Source organism: Saimiri boliviensis, chromosome 11 (genome assembly GCF_048565385.1).
Source record: "Saimiri boliviensis isolate mSaiBol1 chromosome 11, mSaiBol1.pri, whole genome shotgun sequence".
Lineage (NCBI taxonomy): Eukaryota > Metazoa > Chordata > Mammalia > Primates > Cebidae > Saimiri > Saimiri boliviensis.
The window spans coordinates 49,331,536-49,343,542 of NC_133459.1; the positions used below are offsets into that span (position 1 = coordinate 49,331,536).

Sequence of the window (12,007 nt, forward strand, 5' to 3'; positions counted from 1 at the left end):
CCCATCAGATCTCGTGAGACTTACTCACTTTCACAAGAATAGCAAGAAAAAGACCAGGCCCCACGATTCAATTACCTCCCCCTGGGGTCCCTCCCACAACATGTGGTTATTCTGGGAGATACAATTCAAGTTGAGATTTGGGTGGGGACACAGTCAAACTGTATCATCACATTTTTAGTAATCCATTATATCTCTTCTATTGACTTTTTAACTATATTTCTTCTGTTTATCAGTAATTGTTCTCAGAATTACAATATGCATCCAGAACTTATCAATATAACTTGAGTTAATATTACCACACCCCATATAATGTAAGAACCTAACAAAAGAAGTCCATTTACTTCTTTTCTTTCTCCTACTGTTGTCACATATTTTACTTCTACATAATATTGTTTTAAATACTTATCCATATATATACAATTTTCAGTGTTCTTCATGTCTCCATAGATCCATATTTCCATCTGATACCATTCCTCTACAACCTAAAGAGATTTCTTTATAATTTCCTATAATATGTAGGTCTGTGGGCAACAAATCTTCTCATATTTTATCATATAACAATGGCTCAGCCAGGTACAGTGGCTCATGCCTATTATTCCAGTACTCTGGGAGGCCAAGGCAGGAGGATCACTTGAGCCCAGGAGTTCAAGACCAGCATGGGCAATAAAGTGAGACTCTGTCTCTAGAAAAAAAAATTTTTAATTAGCCAAGCATGGTGGTGTACACCTGTGGTCCCAGCTTCACAAGAAGCTCAAGTAGAAGGATCATGTGAGCCCAGGAGATTAAGGCTGCAATGAGCCATGTTCATACCACTGCACTCTAGCCTGGGTGACAAAGTGAGATCCTGTTTCAAAAATAATAATAAATAAGTAACTTTAAAAATTTTGTTAAGGTCTTCACTTTCAGTTTTGAAGGATAATTTTGCTGAATATAAAATTCTATTGTTTTTTTTGTTGATATTTTCTTCTTTCAACACTTTAAAGTGTTGAAATAAAGTCTGGATTCCACTGTTTCTGATTAGACATTGGCTATCACTCTTGTCATTGTTCTATTCATGAATGTTTTTCCCCCTCCTCTGGATGGTTTTAAGATTTTTCTCTTTATCTTTGGTTTTCAGCAGTTTGACTATGATGTTCCGACATGTGATTTTCTTTGTATTAAACCTACTTGGTATTCACTAAGCTTCTTCAATTTGTAAATTTATGTCTTACACCAACTAACTGCAAAGGTACTGAAAAATGTGGCAATAAAATCCATATAACCAACAAGAAATCTTTGGGAATTTTTAAAAATAGGACAAATGGTCGAATTTCAAAACAGGGAAAAATAGAAAAATCAAGATAATTACAAACTTTGTACACTGCCATCAATTCATGCCAAAATTTTGATAAAGATGTTGGCCTATACATTTTTTTCTAGGAAGGATGATTATTAGAAATCACCATGAATTCATTATGATGAATAACGTGACTAGCATGTCAAGAATATAACATATATTTCCCAGGCTGGTCTCAAACTCCTGCCTTAGCCTCCCAAAGTACTGGGATTACAGGCATGAGTCACCATTCCTGGCCTGACTTACCCTTTTTTCTTTTTTTTTTTTTTTTGAGATGGAGTCTCACTCTGTCACTCAGGCACTGGAGTGCAGTAGCAGAGTATCGGCTCACTGCATCCTCCACCTGCCAGGTTCAAGCAATTCTTGTGCCTCAGCCTCCCAAGTAGCTGGGATTACAAGCACCCACCACCACGTCCCCAGCTAATGTTTTTTATTTTTAGTAGAGATGGGGTTTCATCATGCTGGCCAAGCTGTCTCCAACTCCTGACCTCAAGTGATCTTCCTGTCTCAGCCTCCCAAAGTGCTGGGATTACTGGCATGAGCCACCGTGCCTGACCTGATTTATTATTAAAGGTAATATACACAAGTAATTATGAATGCTACTACTGATACGGTATATTTGCAGCATGAATGCTTACATCTGATTTCAACTTCATTTGCCCCATTTCAGTAAGTACTGACACTGTGACATTTACTAGGCAACGTATTAGGTACTAGTAATACAGAGATGAATATGACAGAGTCTCAAATCTCAGAACACTCAGATAGCGTTAACAAACTAATGTTTGTTTATATATAAAATGACGCAAAGCTAAAACAGCTACATTCTGATGACAAAATCAAGATCCAAAGACCCAATCATATCTTTGCCTTCTTATTTCAACAAGCTCAAGATTAACTAGTTCAGTTCAATTTAATATTCAGTGAGAACACACTATGTGCCAGGAAGCATGCTAGGCACCGAAAATAGCAAAACCAATAAGACATAGCTCCTGGCTGTAAAGAACTCACAAGTTAGTTAGAAAGACAAATAGATATTTACAAAATAATGTGATAACTACAATGACAGATGGATATATAAGAATGAAAATACTTTTGAGTATTGCAGATTTATTTTTTTAAAAAAAGAAGAAGAATGAGAAATACAGAGGAGGAAGTAAGTAACTGTCAGAGAAGACTTCGCAGGAGATAAAAATGCCTACACACAAGTCTACAAAGACAGAGTGAGGCAAAACTGAGAGGAAAACTGACAAAAGCATAGACACAAAATGACATAAGTTCAAGAAAATTACAAGCAATAAAACATTACTACAGCACAAGGTATAGGGTATATAAGGTCAAATCACAAGGACGTTTGTTAGCCTGCCAGTGAGCTTGACCCCTCATTCTATGTAAGCAATTTAATATGGAATTGAAAAGAGGACAGAAATGAGGCTGCTGCTTTCAGACTTAGCAGCACATATTTAATGGACAGTGAAAACCAAAGAAAGGATGCTTATTTGGAAACCATATGGGATGAGGTAGGGTGGAAAGGAGAAGAGGGCAGGACAGACTCTTAATGTACATTAATGCTGAAGAGAAATACAGAGGGAAAGAGAGAGAAATATGAAATCATCTGGAATAAAACATAGGATCAATGAAAGGTATTTTTACACTTGGAGAAGCGTGGCAAATTTTTAACCTGGAAATAGGTTGAGAAGAGAGAGTCAGTTGAAAGAGAGATGCAGAAGCCAAAGGAAATGTAGCAGAAAACTTATTTTCTCCTACAGAAATTCCTAGAGAGATGATTTAAGAGCAGGTAGAAAAATTCAAGTTGACAAAGATAAAGTTCTTCACTGAGCTGGAGAAATTAAAATGACTGACTTTAAGATGAGGGAGGTGGGTTGGTCCTTTAACCTTGGCCGCAGCGGCAGATCCCTCCACGTGCTTTTGGTGGCGACATGGAGCTGGAAGAGTTGGGGATCCGAGAGGAATGTGGCGTGTTTGGGTGCATCGCCTCAGGAGAGTGGCCCACGCAGCTGGATGTATCACATGTGATCACTCTGGGACTCGTGGCGCTGCAGCACCGGGGTCAGGAGAGTACTGGTATTGTGACTAGTGACGGCAGTTCAGTGCCAACATTCAAATCACACAAGGGAATGGGTCTTGTAAATCACGTCTTTACTGAAGACAATTTGAAAAAATTGTATGTTTCAAATCTTGGAATTGGACACACAAGGCATGCCACTACAGCAAAGTGTGAATTAAAAATTGTCAGCCCTTTGTTGTTGAAACGCTTCATGGGAAGATAGCTATGGCACATAATGGTGAATTGGTAAATGCTGCTCGATTAAGGAAAAAGCTTCTGTGTCATGGTATTGGTCTGTCCACAAGTTCTGATAGTGAAATGATTACCCAGTTACTGGCGTATACTCCTCTTCAGGAACAAGATGACACCCCAGAATGGGTAGCAAGGATTAAAAACTTGATGAAGGAAGCATCCACAGCATACTCCCTGCTTATAATGTACAGAGATGTTATTTATGCAGTACAAGATCCTTATGGAAATCGTCTGTTATGCATTGGTTGTCTTATTCCAATGTCTGATATAAATGACAAAGAGAAAGAAACAGAAGGATGGGTGCTATCTTCAAAATCTTGTAGCTTCTTATCTATTGGTGCAAGATATTACCGTGAAATCTTGCCTGGAGAAATCGTGGAAATATCCAGACATAAAGTCCAAACTCTTGATATCATATCAAGATCTGAAGGAAACCCAATGGCTTTTTGTATCTTTGAATATGTTTATTTTGCAAGACCTGACAGTATGTTTGAAGACCAAATGGTTTATACCGTAAGATACCGTTGTGGCCAGCAGCTAGCAATTGAAGCACCTGTGGATGCAGATTTGGTTAGCACTGTTCCAGAATCTGCTATGCCCGCTGCTCTTGCTTATGCAGCAAAGTGTGGACTTCCATATGTGGAGGTGCTGTGTAAAAACCGGTATGTAGGGAGAAACTTCATTCAGCCAAACATGAGGTTAAGACAGCTTGGTACTGCAAAAAAATTTGTAGTATTGTCAGACAAATTTAAAGGCAAAAGAATTGTTCTTGTAGATGATTCAATTGTGAGAGGGAATACCATCTCACCTATAATAAAACTGCTCAAAGAATCTGGTGCAAAAGAGGTACACATTCGAGTAGCTTCACCACCAATTAAATATCCATGCTTCATGGGAATAAACATTCCTACAAAAGAAGAGCTCATTGCCAATAAACCAGAATTTGATCACCTTGCAGAATATCTAGGAGCGAACAGTGTTGTGTATCTGTCAGTAGAAGGACTGGTTTCATCTGTACAAGAAGGGATAAAATTTAAAAAACAAAAAGAGAAGAAGCACAACATTATGATCCAAGAAATCGGAAATGGTATGGAATGTTTTGAAAGGAGCGGTCATTGTACAGCTTGTCTCACTGGAAAATATCCTGTAGAATTGGAATGGTAGCTATTAGGGCTGGATGTGTTATTTCAATATAGAAAGTTGGTCAAGAAGTTATAGTGGCCACACCTCATTTATTTACTGTTACTCAGTTGGTACAATGTAAAATGCCATGCTTATGTTTATCTTTATAAGTTTTGAGATTTTTTTTTTCCGAAAAGGATATCAAAGTGCGATAACTGAACATTTCTAATTGCATATAATACAACAATATATGGTGTTCTTTTTTTACACAAGCATTGGCTAGCCTTTTTAACCTGGTCAGAGAAGGCAGGTAGTCATTGACATTAGCCAAGTCCATGCTTTAAAGGGTTTGCAAGAAGTTAGAGTTAAGATAGGAGAGGTGACGCCAACAAGACAGGTGAGTTAAATGCAATATTTCACACAAAATTTGAACAGAATACATTATACTTCATGGGTGTCTAGCCTCTACAGTTCTGTCTGTAGTTGTGACCTTGGCTTCCCTAACTATAGACATGTCTTTTAAAAAACTAACAAAAAAAACAAAATATAAGCTGTGGTGCCTCAGTTTCCCCACATGTGCAATCGGATACTTATATTATTAAATTAAATAGTTAATAGAAATGTGAATAAGTGAGTAGAGCCATAATTTCACCATTAATTTTAGGGCAGCTCATGCTTGTTAATGTTTGAAAAGCTAATAATTATTAACTTTTTTGAAACCGGTTTACAATAAGGTTTCATTATAATGGAAGGAAACATAAATTGGCAGATCTTTGCCATCTCTCTTTGAGATGTCCTAAAAAGGGTTGTAAAAATCTGTGAAAAAGATTTTCTTACATTTGACTAGAAAATGTGATTCACAGTATTTAGTGCTCTGATAGTATAAGCTCAACAAGTAACCTGGTACATTTGAAACAAAAACCAAATTTTTCGATTCAAACAAACATTTTATCCTTAATTAATTATCATATGCTTTTTTTAATGAAGTGCTCGATCACTTGCAAGCATATTACATGTAGATGTACACATACATGTTGTTGCAATTAAGTGATCAAGTAGAGACACGATAGGGGCCAATTTTGTTTAAGGGTCAAAGTGACAACCACTTTGGGGAAGTATCAATTTATAATCCAAGTCCTAGTATCATAATCATTTTTTTCTACTTTATTAAGATCTAATGAAATTGATTTCTTTTTGGAAGCTTTTTCTTGTAACATCTGAGATTTAGAAGTTTAAGATGACCTGACCCCAAACTCCTGTTTATGTAAGAACTTTTAAACATAAAAGTCTTTGTTTCTGTTATGTTACCACAATTTGATGTATATAGTGTCCAGCTCCATTTAGAAATTTAATATTTATTAGTAACTGAAACTGTCTGTCTTCCTTTGGTATATAGTCTCACATGTTATGTTATAGCAGGCCAAGATAAAATCTTGACAGCTCTTTAAGACGACGTGCAGCAGTAGGTCAGATAACCCTGTAGCAGTGACATGGGCAAACTGGCATTTGAATAAAGCCCTGGGACCACCTCAAAAAAAAAAAAAAAAGATGAGGTAGGTATGCCTTACTCAGGTGGGATCTTTAGGTTACCACCTACTCAATATGTGTCAGAATTGCAAGGTATTAGTATTACGTTGTGCATTAATAGTAAAACAATGTACACGACTAGGGGAAAGGCCATTCTTCTGTATTCCAAATCTCTTTTGGAATACTGTATTCATTCTTCATCTCTTCTTTTGAAGTGTTTCATTAACAGACAAGCACATTCAGAGAAAAGGAGCTAAGTCGTAAGAGTGGTAGAAAGAACTGAAAAATTAGGACTCAGGTAAGAGTTAATTAATGCTAACATAGTTGCCTTCATATGAGGGGGACAGATTCTGTATAGGTTTGGAGTAAATCAGTAAGTTACAAAGAGGTAAAATTTTATTAGCTGCCTTACAAAGTAGTGATTCCCTAATTACCAAAAGTTTGCAAGCAAAAGATGGACATGAGGAAAGACAGAGAAGGGATTTCAGCCCTGGCACTCTGTACCACATAATTCTCGTGGTTTTACCAACAGTTAGCTGCATTTTGATCTGAGTGTTAAGTTGTATTTTGTCCTATATCTAATATTATTAGTTTAAAGTACTACATGAGTATACCCATTTTAACCACTGGAACCAAGTCCTATATTCCTTGTTACTCTGCGCTATATGATTTATTTATGAGGATTTTAAGCACAATGCCCCCATCTTAATTTTTGTATCTCTTCCTCCTCTTCCTAATCCCTATTCACCTAGTATAATGCCTGCCACAGAGCAGATATTTGATAAATTTTTGTCGAGTGAGTGAAAATATGAATAAAAATCATGTCAGGTAATATGTATTTCTCTGTATTCCTTACGTCTTTGCATCACATTCCTTAAATGTGAGGTCATATAAATAGCTGTTGAATAAATTAATGTGTGGTATACCCTCAGTACATACTGATTTAAAACAATAAGAATTAAAGATACTTTTTTTTATTAGGCACAATCGCTTATACTGACAAAACTCCATAATATACCCAACTCCTTTCTCTGACCACAATTCTAATCATACCACTAAGAATATTCTGAGTAAATGTCTGCTTAGGTAAGCTCAGAACATCCTATCTGACATTATTTTAGCAATTGTGAAAAATAACTAAGAGCCAGGACTCTACAGTTTCATACATTTCCCGTGGGTAACAAATAGCAACTGCAAGTCAGATAATCCCTGAGCAGCAGGGAGCTCCTTGCTGCTATCTTGATAAAGGTCTTCTAAAAACTCAGTAGGAATGCATATGAAACTGAGTCCTAGGACCAGCTATGTATGTCCCCAGTACCCTTTCATCAAAAGATGACTCTGTATCCACAATAACTTAGGGGACTCCCAGGATCCATCCCCTGGAAATGCTGTCTGTGCTATAAACACATACAATCTGCATAGATTTGCAAATATTTTCTCCCATTCTGTAGGGTCTCTGTTTACCTTGTTGATAGTTGTTGTGGTTTTTGTTTGTTTGTTTGTTTGTTTTTTCTGTCCAGAAGCTCTTTAATTTAATGAGGTCCCACTTGTCAATTTTTGTTTTGGTTGCAATTACTTTTGGGGACTTAACCAAAAATTCTTTGCCAAGGCCAATGACAAGAAGGACATTTCCTAGGTTTCTTGTACTAGGATTTTTCCAGTTTGAGGGCTTTCATTTAAATCTTTAATCCATCTTGAGTTAATTCTCATATATGGTAAAAGGTAAGGATCTAGTTTCATCCTTCCACATACAACTAGTTATCTCCGCACCATTTACTGAATAAGGGGTTCTCTCCTCATTGTTTTTGTTTGTTTGTTTGTTTTTGTCAGCCTTGTCAAAGATCACAACTGTAGAAGTGCAACTTTATTTCTGAGTTTTTTATTCTGTTCCATTGGTTTATGTGTCTGTTTTTGTACCAGTACCATGCTGTTTTGGTTACTAGAGCCTTATAGCATAGTCTGAAGTTGGGTGGTGTAATGCCTCACATTTTGTTATTTTGATTAGGAATGCTTTGGCTATTTGGACTCTTTTTTGCTTCTATGTGAATTTTAAAATAGTTTTTTGTTAAAAATAATCTTGGTAGTTTGACAGGAATAGCATTGAATGTATAAACTGCTCTGGAGAGTATGGCTTTTCTGTTATTCATTCTTCCAATGCATAAGCATGAAATGTTTTCTAATTTGTTTCAACTCTGATTTCTTTCAACAGCATTTTTTAGTTTATTTGCTTGTTTTTTCCTCCCCTCAAATAGCTATTTATCAGCAGTGTGCTGGAATGAGCGATGGAGTTAGCATTCACAAATGCCACCACACACCACTGTCACGAGGTAGGCAACAGTGCAGGAAAGCAGGCCTGGAGCCCCGGGGAGGAGGAGGCCCCCTCTTCAAGAGAGTGTGGGAGGGGGTAGGGCCTGGAGTGTTGTGGGCAGCCTGGGAACACCTCTGCCTAATAGGCATGGTTAGAGATGAAGAGGGACTCGCTGACAGCAACCCCAGCCTGACCGCTCGGGTGTACTTTCCTTGACAGGCGAGGCTCAACAGCATTTTATAGTTCTCCTTGTAGAGATTTTTCACGTCCTTGGTTAGCTGTATTCCTAGGTATTTCATACTCTTTGTGACTATTGTAAATGGGACTGTGTTCTTGGTTTGACTCTAAGCCTGGGCATTACTGGTGCATAGAAATGCTACTGGATTTTTGTACATTGATTTTACATACTGAAACCTTGCTGAAATTGCTTATCAGTTCCAGGAACTTTGGCAGAGACCTTAGGGTTTTCTAGGTATAGTTTGTTTTCTTCATTTCCTATTTGAATGCCTGCTCTAGCTAGGACTATGTACTATGACCAGTACTATGATGAATAGGAGTGGTGAGAATAGGACAAGGCATCTTTGTCTTGTCCCAGTTCTCAAGGGGAATAGTCCCAGTTTTTGTCCATTAAGTATGATGTTGGCTGTGGGTATGTCATAGATGGCTCTTATTATTTTTGAGATTTGTTCCTTCCATGCCTAGTCAATGAAAGGTTTTTATCATGAAATGATGGTAGATTTTATTGAAAGCTTTTTCTGCATCTATTGAAATGATCATATGGTTTTTTTTTTAATTCTGTTTATGTGGTGAATCACATTTATTGAAGGTCATTTTGAAATAAATTCTAGATATATCATTTCACCCATAAGTATTACAGTATGTCTCTAAAAGTACTTTTTACTTTTCTTTTTTTTTTTTTTCTTTAAGACAAGGTCTCACTCTGTCACGCAGGCTGGAATGGAGTGGCACGATCTCGGCTTACTGCAACCGCTGCCTCATGGGTTCAAGCGATTCTCGTTCGTCAGCCTCCTGAGTAGCAGGGACTACAGGGACACACCACCACACTTGGCTAATATTTGTATTTTTTTTTGTAGAGATGGGGTTTCACCGTGTTGCCTAGGCTGGTCTCAAACTCCTGAGCTCAAGGAATCTGCCCATCCTGGCATCCCAAATTGCTGGGATTACAGCAGGCATGGAGCCACCATGCCCAGCTGCAGAACTCCTTTTCTTAAACAAAACCCAGTAAGTATATCACCAGACTTTAAAAAGAAATTATTTCATATCATCAAATATTTATCCAGTCAGCACTGGCAAAGTATTTTTACTATGTTATTCCAAAGTAATCAGCAAGCATTATTTTACTCTTCTAAAATACAATGCCATTTACAACAAAGTTCACAAGTATCAACTTTTGCCACTATACCATTATGTTTTTGTTCTTGTTGTTGTTGTTCATTTGTTCGTTTTGTAGAGATGGGGTCTCAATATGTTGTCCAGGCTGTTATCAAACACCTGGCTGGCCTCAAGCAATTCTGCCTCTGCTTCCCAAAGTGCTCAGACTGCAGGCATGAGCCAACATGCCTTGTCTACACCATTACTTTTGGTTTACATTCTACTACTATGGCATTGAGAAGATACCCAAAACTCACAGTACTCCCAGAAAGATTAAGCAAATTACATAGCATTGATATAGATGTATATAATTTAATGTAATTATTTACAGGTACTTTCAGTACTTTCAAAAAAGAATTTTAAAAATGAAAGTAATGTAAAGGCACTGATAAATGTAAAAGTGATGTAAAAATACTAGTAACTACATAATCTTAGTAGCAATCATTGTCACACACAGCTTCAAGACAAGCAGTCAATAAGCTCTCATTTTTTGGGGAAGATTTTGTTTTTCTATCTCTCCACTAGCCTCAGTCAATCCAGGGACACCAGAAAAACTACACTGTCCTCTCTTTTTGTGTGCCACAAAGCTACAATAGGATAAAATAATTTAAAAAAACCTTTAAAGAATAAAGAAAAAGAGGGAATCAAAAAATACTTGGATGCAGTTTGGGGTTTTTTTTTTTTTGCTTTTTTTTTTCTTAAGACAAGAGTCTCACTCTGTCACTCAGGCTACAGTGCAGTGGTATAATCTTGACTCACTGCAACTTCTACCACCCAGCTTCAAGCAATCCTCCCACCTCAGCTTCTTGAATACCTGGGACTTCAGGTGCATGCTGCCACACTCAGCTTATTTTATTTGCTTTATTATTTACGTATGTATGTATGTATGTATTTTTGAGACGGGGCTCATTCTGTTGTCCAGGATGGAGTGCAGCAGTTCCATCTCAGCTCATTGCAACCTCCGCCTCCTGAGTCCAAATGATTCTTGTGTCTCAGCCTCCCGAATAGCTGAGACTAAGGTGCTAGCCTGGCTAATTTTTGTATTTTCTTTCTTTGGCAGAGACAGAATTTCACCATGTGGGCCAGACTGCTCTCAAACTCCTGACCTCAAGTGATCCACTCACCTTGGCCTCTCAAAGTGCTGAGATTACAAGCATGAGCCTCAGCTAATTTTTCAAGTTTTTTGTAGAGACAAGATCTCACTATATTGCCTAGTCAATACTGAACTCCTGGGCTCAATCGATCCTCCCACCTTGGCTTCCAAAGCGCTGGGATTACAGGCATGAGCCACTGAGCCCAGCTTGGATGCATTTGGATTTGCTTTGCAATGTGGCAAAGTGCAGTACTTATTAAATTTTTCCACAACTGTGGTCATAACAATAGAAAGGAAATATGTTCCCTCATTGGAGGGAAACATGTTCCCCCATTGGGCCCAAAGAGAAGCAAGCTACTGCCTTACAAAGTCTTTGAAATCTCATTTTCTATTTAAAATCCATGTAAAATTCTATATATACTTCATGAAAATATTTTAAAATATTTTTAAAACCACATTTCTTTTTATATTATTCCAGTAAATTGCTGCTAAGTACTGCCCAGCATATCCATTTGAGAAAATGTGGATATATAAGATCATACATACATTTTACTTTGTAGTCGAACAAACCTGAGTTCCAATTCCAGCCTTGTTATTCACTATCTGACATTAGATAATTACTTAACCTCTTTACGCATCCATATTCTCACCTTTACATGGAAATACTAACAATGGCTATTACAAATTAGATGGCATATGACAATTGGATGAGAAACAGTTACCACAGAGCCCAGCAGAAAGGAAATGTTCAGGCCGGATACAGTGGCTCACACCTATAATGCCAGTACTTAGGGAGGCCAAGGTGGGCAAATCGCTGGAGCCCAGGAGTTCAGCCTGGGCAACATAGTGAAACCCTGTCACTACAAAAGTTGTGTGTGTGTGTGTGTGTGTGTGTGTGTGTACACAAAA

General features: G+C 37.6%; 1 protein-coding gene and 1 pseudogene across 1 annotated transcript in view; one reads left to right on the plus strand and one right to left on the minus strand.

Moving 5' to 3' along the window:
• FAF1 (Fas associated factor 1) overlaps positions 1–12,007 on the minus strand; it is a 534,743-nt gene that overhangs the window by 506,721 nt on the left and 16,015 nt on the right. The window lies entirely within an intron of this gene.
• On the plus strand, positions 3,251–4,840 carry LOC101045418 (amidophosphoribosyltransferase pseudogene; annotated as a pseudogene).